The following is a 15881-nucleotide window of genomic DNA, read 5'->3' as shown; positions in this document are numbered from 1 at the left end:
AAATGGGAGGTGGTGGAAATGTTTTCAATTAGAGTCTTTGTACTGCCAAAGAAAGCGACAAAATATTTAAAAAATATCGGCCTCAATAAACAGTATGTTAAAGAAAGACATGGCAAGAGGTCTTGGGGAATAAATACTCAAGGGGGTGAATGACTCCCCAGCCCCTTCTTGCTAGTGAACGTAAGTGATTAAAAAAACACAGGGAGGTGATATGAACACTGTATTTACTATTTCAATTGTTTGCAATCCAAACAGAGCATAACAAAAAGAAATCCTTCCATCACTGCTAAAGAGTAGCTGAAAATACTTTCAAGTGGCCTCACTGGTTATGAGGGCCAGATCCGACATAAATGAGACTGTCGAGCTGGGCCATATGTGTCATAAAATGTAATGGCCAGATAGTGAAGATAAAAACTTTATAAAGGACACAAACACAAATATTTAAAAAAAAAACTTAAAACATGCTTAAAATATTAGCACTCTTGCAATATTTTGTTTATTTAACAGTCTTTGATAACTGACACTTCTTGCTCTGAATTATTGCATCAAAATCTGGAGACAATGTCTGTGCTATAGCAATCTGAGTATGCTGTTCAGGTGTGTATCTGTAAGTTGTAAACTTGGCAAAGCAAGCTGTGATGCAAAAGGAAGCAAGAGAGAGGGAAAGGAAGCAGACAGCAGACTTGCTCAGGAGCCGTTAGGAGCCCTCTGGGGGCCTGAACCGCATGTTTAACACCCCTGATCTAGGCAATATGAAAACTATCAAACACAGCGGGATCCTGGCAAGAATCTTTAAAGCCCTATATGGTCTGGGACCTGCCTACCTGAGGGACCGTCTCTCCCCACACGTTCCCCAGAGAGTACTGAGATCTGGGACTCAAAATCTTCTCACCATCCCCGGGCCCAAGGAAGTGCGTCTCAAAACAACTAGAGACAGGGCCTTTTCCACAATGGCCCCTATGTGGTGGAACCAGCTACCGGAAGAGGTGAGGGCCCTGTGGGATCTTACTCAGTTCCGCAGGGCCTGTAAGACGACCCTCTTCCGGTTAGCCTACGCCTGATTGGACAAATGTAGCTTTCTAGATTTTTTTGTGATTATACTGTATAGTTTCAATGTAAAAATTTTAAGGTTTTTAGGTTTTAAATGCTTGATTTTAAATGTAACAACTTTGTTCCAATTTTATTGTTTTATTGTTTGTTGTAAGCCGCCCTGAGCCACTTGTGGGAAGGGCGGGATATAAGTTATGGAATAAATAAATAAATAAGAAGGGGAAATGTCGGACCATCTCAACTACTCCTGGGACTACTACGACTGATCTCCAGGTGCAAAGTTCACCTGGAGAAAATGGCCACTTTGGAAAGTGAGCACTATAGCATTATACCCAGCTGAGGTCCCTCCCCTCCCCAAATCCTGCAGTCTTCAGGCTCCACCCCCAGATCTCCAGATATTTCCCAACCCAAAGCTGGTAACCCAAACTTGGCCAGTTGAAAAGGAATGAAAAAATGTTTGCTTTATCTATAGATCTATGCAGGATTTGACCCATCACTCCTCTAAATTAAAAGAGGGGACAGATCAGGTTCCACATACTGCTCTGCAGCGCGGATCACATCCTTTACAATCAGAGATAATTCAGTTTTTGCAAACAAGGTGTCAGAAAATCTGATGTATCTAGTTCACGATGCTTGTTTCCTCTCAAGTCAAGCACCTTGTATGATGACATAGGATGAGTTGTTTGCAATCCAAACGGAGCATTTCAAGTGGTTCTGCATCTGCACAGATGGCAGCATTCAGTACGGAGGTTGGCGAGGTAGCTTCTGTTGGTGCCTGTTCAGAATGTGCTGGCCTTCTTGGATACCTGTGGCCCAAGCTTATCACAGGCAAGGGATCATGCCTCATTTCAAAACAACTACAGTTTAACTGTATGCGCTGCATTTGCATTTGCACCCATGTGGTCAACAGCATTTATGTTCCCATCTTGGGAGACCAAGCAACAGCCTGGCCGCCGCGTTCTGCACTAGCTGTAACTTCCGGGTCCGGCACAGAGGCAGCCCCATGTAGAGGGCGTTACAGTAGTCCAATCGTGAGGTGACCGTCGCATGGATCACCGTTGCTAGGTCCCGACGCTCCAGGAAAGGGGCCAACTGCTTTGCCCGCCTCAGATGGAAGAAAGCTGACTTGGCAGTGGCTGTTATCTGGGCCTCCATTGATAATGAAGGCTCCAGTAAGACACCCAGACTCTTCACCTGCTGCGCCGCCTTTAGCTGCACACCATCGAAGGTCGGGAGGGATATTTCCCCCCCTGGAGCGCCGCGACCCACACAGAGAACCTCTGTCTTTGCCGGATTCAGCTTCAGCCCACTCAGTCTAAGCCACGTTGCAATAGCCTGTAACGCCCGATCCAGGTCTTCCGGGGGGGAGGCGGGCCGGCCGTCCATTAGCAGATAGAGCTGGGTGTCATCTGCATATTGGTGGCAGCCCAGCCCAAACCTCCTGGCAATCTGGGCAAGGGGGCGCATATAGATGTTAAATAACATCGGGGAGAGGACTGCTCCCTGAGGCACCCCACAATCTAGTGTGCGCCTCTGGGATCGTTCACCCCCGATCGCCACCCTTTGTCCCCGACCCATGAGGAAAGAGGAGAGCCATTGTAAAGCAGACCCCTTAACCCCAATGTCGGCGAGGCGGTGGATCAGTAGCCGATGGTCGACCGTATCAAATGCAGCCGACAGATCTAATAACATCAGCACTGCTATACCGCCTCGATCCAGTTGCCGTTGGAGGTCATCTGCCAAGGCGACCAAGACCGTCTCCGTCCCGTGGCCCAGTCGGAAGCCAGACTGGCGCGGGCCCTGCGGAACCTTGATCAGTTCCGCAGGGCCTGCAAGACCACCCTTTTTAAATTAGCTTATGAATAACTGGAAATCCGCCATCAGCATCAACTAGAAGAGTGTCAAGGATAGCGTTATAATATGTTTTAGTTAATTGTTTTAATTCAGGCTTTTAAGGTTAATTTAATGTTTAATTTAATGTTTCCAATGTAACTGTTTTATTGTTGGTGCACCATGGGGCACCGTATTGTTAGCCGCCCTGAGCCTGCTTCGGCAGGGGAGGGCGGGGTACAAATAAAATTTATTATTATATTATTATTATATTTATTGGCAAGTAGCTTTCATCATAGTGGCGCATACTTAGAACTTACTGAATCTAATGATACTTCTCGGCAGGGGTTGTTTTGTAGAAAAATAGGTGGCATAGCTTATTAGCACAACTCATTAGCACATGCTGCCCCTCCACAGCCAAAAGCAACCCGATGCAAGAAAGGAGAGCCGCAGGTGAGTGAGGCCTGCTTCAGCTGACTACAGATCCAGACAGCCAAGCAGGCCTCGCTCACCTGGGGCTCTCCTGGGCTGCTCCCCGTCAAAAGGCCAGCAAGCCATCCCCACCCAAAATCACATGAGAAGTGGAGAAAGGGTGGTGCAGGCTTCTCCAGGGGTTAATGAAGGCTGCTGGGGGTGTGGCAAAGCCCCTGGTGGGTGGCTGGCTGCCCGCTCTCCTAATCCAGGGATTGTTATGCAGCTGCACCTACTATTCAATGGACGAGGTAGGTAGGGAGGAAGAGGGGAACCCTCAGAAAGCTTTAGGAGCTGTGCTCCCCTGAGCTCCTGCTGAAACTGTGGCCTGCTTCTAGGTAGGGCTTTTTTTTAAAAAAAGCCCAGCAGGAAGTCATTTGCATATTAGGCCACACCCCCTGATGCCGAGCTAGCCGGAACTGCATTCCTGCACATTCCTGCTTTTAAAAAAAGCCCTGCTTCTCAGATAGTACTATGAGAACACACAAAGTTCATGCACATGAATGCTATGGTACAATACAATGCGCAGCTGATTTCATTTATTTGCTATATTTGCACCTCCCTTTTTAGCATAAAGTACCTTTAGGATGTGATCACACACACTAAATAATGCACTTTCAAACTGGACTTTGCCAGTCCACACAGTAAAATCCAGTTAGAAAGTGCATTGAAAGTGTATTGAAAGTGTATTGAAAGTGTATTATTAGCACACAGAATGGATGTTCACACAGTGTGTTGAGTTCGTGTTAAACTGACCTGGTTCTGTTCCAAATATATTTGTTCCGGATATTATCGATCAGACTGCCATACTGAAATTCGAATCACTCTGTGGTGAAACCATCTTCTGCCATCCACACGACGGCACCATGCAGTTCTTTTTTTCTCTCCACTAGTATGCGTATGCACACATTGTGCACATGTGCACATTATGCACATATTGTGCACATGTGTGCATAGGTTAAAACATTATGTGGTTATGCAGTTATGTGCATATCGCTAAGTAGTAAAAAAACTGGTGACTGTAAACCAAATGTCTGAAGCTCCTTTTGCTCTGGGACAGCCTTCAGACATCCGGAAGCTGGTTAATATCGCAGCAGAACTATCCAGATGGAGAAAACTATGAGGTGAAACCAGAGAACAAAAAACACCGCAACGAAGCAGGTAACAAAATAATCCGGTTCTGAGAAGGATTGGAGGGGCTACCACAAGTTAATACCGGGAGGCAGATGTTGCTGTCTGATCAGCCACTTTAAATCCGGAAGGAAACAGCAGCGACATCTGATTATACTGTGCGTCTGAACAGGGCCATAGTGTGTGATTGCAGCCCCAGTGTAGATTATATAACGAAGATCACTATTACAGATATTATTAAAATACAATTGGGATCACCATCTGCTAAATACCTGGTGAACATAACAAAATAGCCTGCAATCAACTAATCAGTAAGGGCTACAGTACTCCAAAATATCTAAAACTATCCCAATATGATGAAACACAAAGTCAGGAGGCAATTCCATAACATCTGTGACACCATCAAAAAGGCACTGTTGGAGGTGGCCACTTGTCCAACCTATGATTTCCTGGACTGCAACCAATGGATTCTGTTTAACAATAAATAAATAAATAAATAGATGACAGTTTATAGACAGCTGGATTTTAGTCCAATAGCACCTACGAGATCAGACCAACAAGATTTTTCTGGCACCGTAGACAATTATGATAATAATTTTAGCTGGAAGAAGACCTCCTTGGCTTTTCAATCAGTGGGAAGTAAGTTTTGCAAAGTACAGAATAAGGCAGAGCCTTCAGCAAGGCATGTCAATGACCGGGTGGGGTGCAAGCAACGACCTACAGGGCTTTTTTTGTAGCAGGAACTCCTTTGCATATTAGGCTACACCTCCCAGATGTAACCAATGCTCCAAGAGCTTACAGTAAGCCCTGTAAGAAGAGCCCTGTAATTTCTTGAAGGATTGGCTACATCAAGGGGGTGTAGCCTAATATGCAAAGGAGTTCCTGCTACAAAAAAAAAGCCCTGGATTCAGGAGTCTATACACAGGCCCTTCTTTTTCACTGTAAAAAGCCAAAGGGCACTGCTTCCCCAAATGCAACCATACAGCCTTGCTAGAGCCACGCTGCTTTGCAGTTAAGGGTGATTTCAAATTTCTCGTCCCTTCTCCTTTGAACCCCCACCCTGATTTTGATTTTGCTTCTCCTTTGTGCTAATCAAACTTGTTCAGAACCAACCCATAATACTTTCAAACCATGTTCTTAGACTCACACCAACCTTTGCCCATAAAATGCACACATTTTCAGCTTTTGTGAAAAAAAATGTGTTTTCTATGCCAATATCTCAGCATTACACATTAAATTAGGGATGGCCAAACTGCAGCTTGGGAGTCACATGTGGCTCTTCACACATATTGTGTGGCTCTTGAAGCCCCCACCACCCCTTCGTCCAGCTTGGAGAAGCCATTTGTCTCTTAAAATCACTTTAAATGCATGGAGAATGCATTTACAGTTAAAGTTGCTTTCTTTCTACCTCTCTCCCCATCTATCTTCCTTCCTTCCTTCCTTCCTTCCTTCCTTCCTTCCTTCCTTCCTTCCTTCCTTCCTTCCTTCCTTCCTTCCTTCCTTCCTTCCTTCCTTCCTTCCTGTCTTGTGGCTCTTAAACATCTGATGTTCATGTCTTGCAGCTCTCAAACGTTTATTTTATGTGACTCTTATGTTAAGCAAGTTTGACCACCCCTGAATTAAATGTATGTGATACATATAAATGACATACACTGCACCTATAACTATCATATAAATAGCACCAAAAATACTGCATGCCTACACAATGCACAAACAAAATGGACAAAACCTACAGCAAAAAGCAGAGAACCAAAACCACTGGAAAAAAATAACAACTATAAAAAGAAACACAACAATTTTCTCATTTGTGCTTTGGGTTCATTTATGTGACACATGGGAGAGGGAGCGAATGTCCACCTGCTTTTGGAAGAGCTGGCTGTCCATTCCTACACACATTGTGCAGAGGATGTGTAATGTTCAGTGGTGGAGATAGAATTTATTTCCACTACCGAATGGATTGGCCGTATTTCATGACAAGCAGAGCCTGGAGTGGGGATGAAGGTCAGCCCATCAGAGGTGGAAATAAATCCTATCCGATTACAGCCTCCCATTAAGGGAGCTATTTATAGCTCCCTTCTTTGAAAACTATCTGGAAATTTGTTTGCTTGGGACATTCTCTCTCTCTCTCTCTCTTTCTCTCAATTAAAAATTACAGTTTGAAAGTGACTTTGGAGGAAACATCCCAAATCAATGAATTGGAGAGAGCATCAAAAGGCCAGCTAACTAAACCCTTAATGTCAAACTGAATAAACCTCAGGGTCAAGCATGGGAGATTTGGATGAGGTGGGATGCAGTCACTAAGGGTACATTTTTAATTTGTCCCTCCTGGCTTCTTGTAGAATTTTTCTAGAATGGTGTAGGGCACTGTAATTTGGGCCTCAAGTGGTTACCATGGAGCTATGGATCAGTGCTGGAGCAGATGCTTTGTGTGCTGAAGGTCCCAGGGTTAATCCCTGGGATCTTCTGTTAAAAGATCTCACCAGCACCATAGCCAGGAATTTTTCTTTGGGAGGGCAAGCAGGGGGTGGAGTCTAGAAATCTCCCAGAATTACAAGTGATCTCCAGACTACAGAGATCAATTCTCATGAGGAGAAAATGGGTGCTTGGGGGGGGGTGTTAAAGGCAATGGCATTATATGCTACTCGGGTCCCTATCCTCCCCACTTTCTCCAGGATCCATCCTCTAATCTCTAGAAATTTTCTAGCATGGAGTTGGCAACCCTGGGGGTAGCAAGGTCACAGAGAGTTTTAAAGGAAAGGAAGAGGAGTCTGTTTAGATCTAGGAGCAGACAAGTATCCTGCAAAGGGATTTAAGAAGAACAAGAGAAGATATTGGATTTATACCCCGTCTTCACTCGGAGTCTCACAGCAGTTTACAGTCTTCTTTCCCTTCTCACAACAGACACTCTGTGAGGTAGGTGGAGCTGAGAGAGCTCTCAGATAACTGCTCTTGAGCAGGACTGGATCTACATTTTTTTTGAGGGGGGGCAAATTAAAAAATGATTCCCCCTTATGGGCTATTCTGTCTTATGGTCCCATAGATACAATGGACTCTATACCCAATTTGGCGCCCCCCCTCCGTCGGCACCTGGGGCAAACACCCCCCTCTGCCACCCCAAGATCCGGCCCTGCTTTTGAGCAGAACAGCTCTGAGAGAACAGTGACTGACTCAAGGTCACTCCAGCAGGTACATCTGGAGGAGTGGGGAATCAAACCTGGTTCTCCCAGATAAGAGTCTGCACACTTAACCACTACACCAAACTGGGTGTCACATAGAAGCACAATTGCACCATTTTTTTTTCCTGATGAAAAGTCCACTTAGAAATAGCCATGCAGACATAATTGACTGTTCAAATTAAGGGACAGGGACATTTGCATCAAACAAAGTTAGTTGTTTGGGGTCTCTCTCCCTGTAGTCTTCAAAATGTGGGCAACAGCTGTCTCTTAAAGCTGTGTCAATCTGTACAGTAAGAGAGAGCTGGGCAAAAACATATTTTATTGTTATTCCTGTCAGGAAAAAGAAACATAAAGATTTAAGGGACATGTGACTGGGTAATTGCTGTAAGGCTTTTTTTTATTTCCTGACAATAAACATAAAACTTTAAAACTGTATTAAAAATCATTTGCCAATTCTTATGCCTTTAACAGTCAAGAGTGAATAATGGGTGGCTTTTTTTTTTTGCATATGAAATATGCTCTCTTGTCATCTTATAAAACTGTCAGAAATAAATTCATCAAAAAAAAAGATTATATAATTAAAAGTCACTTCTTTTCTTTTCCTAGTTTGGTTGGAATTATTTGTTTGTCATTTGAGGGTTTTTTTTCTTCCTCCTCTACAGTACTAAATTGCTGCATTTTGAGACAACTTTCTTTGTTGTTAAAAAGACTATTATTGCACACAGCACTCCTACAGAAGTCAAACTTTCTCTCCCAGTCAATCAATATCCTTCTCAGCTCAGAAGCCACTTTAAGCAATGCTGTTTTTTGGGTTTTTTGGGTTTTTAAAACCTCTTTATTCCTGGGGTGAACCACAGTATCAATGGGACGCTCCTCAAAGCATGGAAGAGGATTTATCATCCTAACCTAGACAGAGAGGTTTCCTGCTGTTTCAAACTGAAAATTCCTCTTTGGATATTGCATCTACTTTGTGTGAACCAAACTTGGTGGTTCTTTATTTCCATGCTATTTTCTGTTTTTGTTTTTTACTAAATGTTACCTTTCAAATGCATTGGTAATGTACAAATGCCAGATCAACTGCATACACAATACATGCAAGTCTATAAAACCAATGTGCAAATGAAGAACCAAAAACAAGGACAAAAATATCATTAGATACTGGAATGAAATTAGTAAGATTTGTTCATTCCTACTTCAGAACTACATATGTAGATCATGTATGAATCTTCTCCATTATTTATTTACTTCCGTTATTGTTCTGAAATGTAAGGTGCTGTGTTGTAGTCCTCCCCAATTTCAGTATAACAAGGAGAATTTCCCGAATGAATTCTACTATCTGGCCTTTATTCTTCACAAAGTCAATCTAAACAACTCATTTTATTTAGTCATATCTATCTCAGTTATGGTTTATTGTTAAGAGGAGAAAGGAAAAAATGGAGAGGGAAAGAGAAGAGGAAAAAATTAGACACAAAAAAGGAAGGAAGGAGGAAAGACAGGCTGCATTATTTCTGCCAACACAGGCAACAAGAGACTCAACATCTCATCCACCAGAGAGGAAGAGGAGCTGCCCAGTAATCCAAAGAGCAGAATCCAGTGAAGACCTGTAGAAACTGCAGGGAAGCTGCTTCCTGGAGCTGAAGCAGGAGTGCACAGAGGTGGATCAGAAAAAGATGTTGTGGTCCTCACCTGGATAGCCCAGGCAAGCCAGACTTTGCCATATCTTGAAGCTAAGCAGGGCTGACTCTGGCATGCACTTGGATGGGAGACCTCCTTGGAACACCAGCTCTGTCAGGAGGACAGGGGCAGTCTTTATTCAGCCACCTCCCTGAACTTTCTCCAGGCCCCCAGTAGGGGTCAGTCACCAGAGGTCACCACGACTTCCACATGTGCACACAAACACACCCTCACACGCAGACACATATAAATACAAAAGAAAAAGATGTGGTACCAGGTAACAACTAGCAGCTTTGCAACTGACCCTATGCTCCACTCCTTCTTGAAACCTTGGTGGAGCAGATCCTGGTCAGATTCGAGTGCAATTAATTTTCTCAGATGCAGTCCTTTGGACAAGAATGTCCCTTGCTGTGAGACAGGAATTTCACCTTCTAATGTGGACATCTTCTCAGGTCAGACAAGTTTTTTCTTTCTGGACTTTGAGATGATCCTGGAGAAGAGTTTATTGGTGATGAGTGGTCTTATACACCAGTGGACATAAACACCAGTATAGAGAGGCTTTCATGATTCAGCAGGTGAGGCAAGTTTTTGGGAGTCCTCCTCTGGGAGCATCAACTCCTCTTTACCGTCCACAACCAAAACTGAAGCCTGATCAGGATTCCCACTGGGTATACAAGGATCTGAGTGTCTCTCCCTCCTCCTCAGAGAGTGAGCTTTCTGGGATGAACTCAGAGAGACTTTGACATATGCAGTGAAAAACTGGAACTCATGTTTCAGGTTGAGGTTAAAGCTCAGGATGTGCATTCCAGAATTCCCAAGCTCAAAATGTCCAGGAAAATAGCTGGTTTGGTTTACTACTGTGATTTTCCAGAACCATTTCACAAAACTAGGATTCTTAGGCATTATGAAATGCACCCCCCTGAAAAATTTGTGTAGTTTTTCATATTCAGGTGCTTACCACCAGCAGCAGGCCTCTTCCCCCCCCCCCCTTTGATCCTCTGAATTTCCCAGGCAGTGGCCTGGGGAAGACAGCTTCCAGCCAGCCCAAGCCAGACACAGAGCCTGGCAGAGCTGCCATTCTAGCTCACTTTTTGCCTCCCTGGTTTGATAGGATGGAGCCATTTTTTCTTTACAAGTAGGATGCCTGGAGGCACCTTGTTCAGGGGTCTGCAGAACTGGATCCCTTGGTTCAATTGGCTGGAAACTTGGGGAGTCTTTAGTGGACAAGAAGCACTAATTCCCCTGCACTATTGGTGGCATTTGGTTGAAGAACGGCCACTACAGAAAAACCTCCCCCCATCAAATCTCTCTTAGGCAATGATACCAAAATTGCTATTCTTGCTCACTTTTTCTTCCTACCTTTGTGAAAGGAAATAAACAACAGAAGGGGTTGTCAGGTCCCTCCGAGTCCCCAGCAGGGGACTTTGGGGGGAAGTACAGGAGGGAGCAGGGACAGTCCAAGTGTGATGACATCATGCAGATGTGACGCCATCATGTTGGGGAGCAAGGGTGCACATGCTTGCAATCCAAGCCACAATTCTGCAACTTGGATCGCAAGCATGTGCTACCCCTTGCTCCCCAAAGCATTTAAAGGATACCTTTAAACACTTCGGGGAAGAAGGGGGGGTTGCGTGCACCTGCAATTCAAGCCATGAAATGATGGCTTGGAGTGTAAACATGCCCCCCTTCTCCCCCAAAGCATTTAAAGGTATCTTTTAAATGCTTTGAGGAAGAAGTGGGGAGGTGAGTTTTGCAAGCACACACTGCCCCCATTTCTTCCCCAAAGCATTTAAGCAATACCTCTAAATGCGTTGGGGGAGGAGGGGGCATGCATTTAAAGGTAACTTTTAAATATTTTGGGGATTAAGTGGGGAGCAGCATGGTTTACACTCCAAACCATAATTTCGCAGCTTGGATTTCAGGAGCCTGCCAACACCCACTTCTTTCCCAAAGCATTTAAAGGTTTTCTTTAAATGCTTAGAGGAAGAAGCAGGGGATGGCACCCACCCCTCTCCCTCTCCTCCTGCAAGATCAGCAGAAGGGCCCTTTAAATCTTGAAGGAGGGGAGGGGTGGCCACCAGCAGTAGGGCTTGGAGGTGGGGCGCTCCTTCTCCCACTGGCCAGCTGGCTGCTAGTGTGTTGGAGCTCCCAAAATGGGGGAGCCCCCACTGGGACCTGAGGGCTGGGAACCCTAACAACAGAGATTCTGTTAGTAAGTCAGAGCAAGAGTAAAATAATGAAATTAATGCAGACAGTTAAAAAAAAAAAAAAAGCTAGTGACTGGCACCATTTCTCTCGCAATAGGAATCAGTGGAGAGAAGTGTGCCTGTGGCAAGATGCGCTTACTTCAGAGTGTGTTAAATGTAATCCCTTTGTTCAACCTGCTTGAAATTTAGGGGCTCAGATTAGAGGGAAAACTATGTTCTGTGTAAATTTGGTGTCATTGAGGTTTTGTTTTGTTTTTTAAAGAGGTGCTGTTGTGTCCTAGGCTCAAATGGGAGAACTGTTACTTTTGGAGGGAAGCTGAACAAGCCAAAGCTTGTACTCCACACCAGGGTTCCAGAGAAGGCCTAAGCGTGCCCAATCAGGGGAAGGATTGAAACATAAGTAGCCAATCAACATCTAGGCTCATACTGTACCCTGATAGGCCCTTAGGGCCCTGTAAATAGCCAATCCATGTACATAGTTAAGGACCAATCAGAAGGGGGCAAGAATTGTATAAAGGAGCGGAAAGTTTGAATAGAGCTCAGTCTGTGTGTGTGTTCCTGAAGTAAAGCTTGCTGAAATCACTCTCCGACTCTGGTCTCTTACTGCGCCGACCCCAGTACTTTACAGGTGCCTTCAAATTAAGCTTCAAATTGTTTAACTACTGCAAATAATAGTCCCAAAATTCTGCACCCCCAAAACCCAAATGGATTTGAATCCCAAACTAGTAACATCCTACTTGAAAGTCAGCAATCACAATAAAATCTCTCCTCTCAAATTCCAGATCTGACATTATAATGCTTTTTTTTTCTTGGAGCACATGCCTAGTTACAGCTCTGAAAAAGGCTAGATCTAGTGAACCAGAGAATTTCTTGATGGCCCCAATACAATTTTGAAACTCACAGACCTATATGAGCCAACTTCTCATTATCTATCATTAGAACATAAGAACATAAGAGAAGCCATGTTGGATCAGGCCAACGGCCCATCAAGTCCAACACTCTGCGTCACACAGTGGCAAAAAATGTTATATACACACATACACTGTGGCTAATAGCCACTGGTGGACCTGTGCTCCATACACTGTGGCTAATAGCCACTGATGGACCTGTGCTCCATATTTTTATCTAAACCCCTCTTGAAGGTGGCTATACTTGTGGCCGCCACCACCTCCTGTGGCAGTGAATTCCACATGTTAATCACCCTTTGGGTGAAGAAGTACTTCCTTTTATCCGTCTTAACCTGTCTGCTCAGCAATTTCATCGAATGCCCACGAGTTCTTGTATTGTGAGAAAGGGAGAAAAGTACTTCTTTCTCTACTTTCTCCATTCCATGCATTATCTTGTAAACCTCTATCATGTCACCCCGCAGTCGACGTTTCTCCAAGCTAAAGAGTCCCAAGCGTTTCAACCTTTCTTCATAGGGAAAGTGCTCCAGCCCTTTAATCATTCTAGTTGCCCTTCTCTGGACTTTCTCCAATGCTCCTCTCAGAGAAGAGGTATTTTAACAGCTTGGACTATTTTAATGAATTGTCTTGCTGTTGTTGTTGTTGGAGAACTGTGTGGATGTGTGTGTGTGTGTTATGACGAGAAACAGTAAATTTCACCAAGCTGATTGAATCTGAGGTGGTGAGGGGAAGAAGGGTGGGCTTTTTTTGAAAGACTGGAAGTAATAATGGTTTATTGATCTGTTTGTTAAGTTATTGGAGCCTTAATGGAGGTAATAAACCAATGGGCTACATTGTGGTGGGGTGACAACTGGTGCCAGAAGACTAATTAAACAAGAATTCCTCCAAGGATGTAATCAGGGAGGGAAGCCTTTTATCTCTCCGTGTGAGATCCCATAACACAGAAAATATTGTATGTTTGTGGCAAACAGCCACTGGAGTAGGAATCTACTGTCAATGGGCTCAGCTTCCTTTTCCAAAAGATTCCAAAAGACAACACAGCACCACTAATATTCTCTGTAAGTACCATTGGCATGGATGAGCTGAGGCCATTCCAGAGAATAGCAGTGTTCATCCAGAAGCAAGATCCAGATGTGCAGCCATGTGGGTTTGAAGCAGTAGAACAAAGCAGGAGTCAAGTAGCACCTTTAAGACCAACAATTTTTTATTCAGAATGTAAGCTTTTGCGTGCTCTAAGCACACTTCATCAGACAAGGAATGAGGTACAGTAAGCAGAGCTCTTTGCATTCTAAACCTCACAACCTATATGTAGCTCTGCTTACTGTACCTCATTCCTCATCTGAAGAAGAGTGCATACACATAAAAGCTTACGTTCTGAACAAAAGTTTGTTGGTCTTAAAGGTGCTACTTGATCCTGCTTCATCCAGAAGCATATTGCATGTGCAACAGGGATGCAACACGGTCCAAATTATGGGGGAGGCCTGCACCAAGTCATTTATGTAAAAATTGAAAAATAATGGTGCTAAAATGCAGCCCTGTTTCACTCCTTTTTTCTGATCTTATTGGTGCAGTCAGACAACCTTGCAGGTTACATCTTATTTGTATTATGGTGTTTTTGCATAAGGCTTGAATCTAAAATAAAAGGCATCTATCAATAGAGGAGGCCTTTAATTTATCCCACAATAATATTCCTAGAGATGGAATCAAAAGCTGACCAAAAATCTATGAAGGTTGCATATAAGGACACTGTTGTTTTTGTGCAATATTTTGCAATTAGATGATCCATAATCATGCATTGATCTAGGGTTGAACATCCCTCTCTGAAACTCGCTTGCTCATTGGCCAGACTCTTCTCCTGCTCAATCCAGTCTCTTAGTTTCCACTGTAAATGTCTTGCATATAATTTACTCAAAAAGCAAACTAGTGTTTCTATAATTTGATGGCACATCTTTGTTGCCTCTCTTATAAGTGGGAACAATGAATACCATCCCCCAGTCTTTGGTATTCTTCCTGTTTTATCAATTGCCGTAAACAAAGGTGTTAGTATTGGGACCCACCATTCACAGTTCTTTGTTATTAATTCTGGCAGAATTAAATCAATATCTGCTGCCTTTCCACACCTCAAAGTCTGTATAAGATTCCTTACCTCTGCAGCCCCAACTACAGGCCAGTTTGGTAAATTTTCAATGTAATCTTCATGTTCATAACTAGAATACATTACCTTACAGTATTTCTCCCAGACTCCAGGTAATATAGGGAGACTGCTTTCAGTTTTACTAGGGGTGGGAAGGTACTCTGGGCCCTTCCTTACAGACCCTTACCAGAGCGGTGGCAGCCAGTAGAAGGCCTTTCCAGGTCCCCTGCTGTGTGACACACTGGTTTGGTGGTTCTGATTCTTCTTGCATCCCAATTGGTTCATAGAACTCTCATCCCATGATCCATGGTTCCTGTGTAGTCTACATGCCTAATCCGGCAGCTTGAAAACCCTACTGGGCAAAGTTTCATATAATAATGCTGATAATGATTTTATAATTTTCAATGCTTGTTAATACCTGCTAAACTCGCCAGAACCTCAATAGCTCCCCAGTCATGATTTGAAAAGTTCATGCTCCATTAAAAACAGTTATTTAATACAATAATCATTCAATTAAAAACCTTTTGAAGCAGCTGCCAGACCTTATTTGTATCAATACCATATTTTAATTGTTAAAAGAGGGCTAAAGACTGAGTCACCAACTGTGATTGTCAAGAAATGTTACATTAAAATTAGTGCAATAAAATGATGGGGCTCCCACGAGATGAGAGAAAGGCCTCGGGCGGAGGGAATGAGTAGGAATTAGAGGCTCAAAACTGGATGGGTGGGAGAGTCACAGCCTGCAGGTTCAAAATTAGAAATCAGTCCCACATCATTTAGGTCTCCCACATCCCAGCTGCAGTGATTTTGGCATAAAGAAATTCATCCAGTGTTGTGTGACAGAATCAATTCCAGGTGACCCCCTCAGTTCCTTGGGTGGCAGCCATTTTGAAGCACACATACAGATAATAGATAGAAAGACAGAAATAACTTTAGGTTTTGCTTAATGATGTATTGAACTTAATGAACTGAATACCAATATTTGAGAAATGTGCTCAGTTCTTGTGACAATTGCCTAATTGTGGACTCCATGGCAAAGCCCTTTATTTGTTGGTTCATTGCATAGATATCTCTACTTAAAGGTTTTTGAGGAGTAGGTGTAAGGGAAGACTTTTCTCTGCCAGAGACCATGGGGAGCTGCTGCTAATCAGAGTACACATTATTGAGCTTGACATACTAACCACCTCCTGATGTCCATCATAAATCAGTCACTGATGTCATCTTGTTGGCGGTGTCGCATGGCAACGCTATGCTTTTTTGGGCAAAACTCTATGGTTTGAGGCCAATTTTACCATAGAATTTT

This window comes from Heteronotia binoei, chromosome 12 (genome assembly GCF_032191835.1).
Source record: "Heteronotia binoei isolate CCM8104 ecotype False Entrance Well chromosome 12, APGP_CSIRO_Hbin_v1, whole genome shotgun sequence".
In the NCBI taxonomy this organism is placed as follows: domain Eukaryota; kingdom Metazoa; phylum Chordata; class Lepidosauria; order Squamata; family Gekkonidae; genus Heteronotia; species Heteronotia binoei.
Note: the sequence above shows the minus strand (reverse complement) of the source record.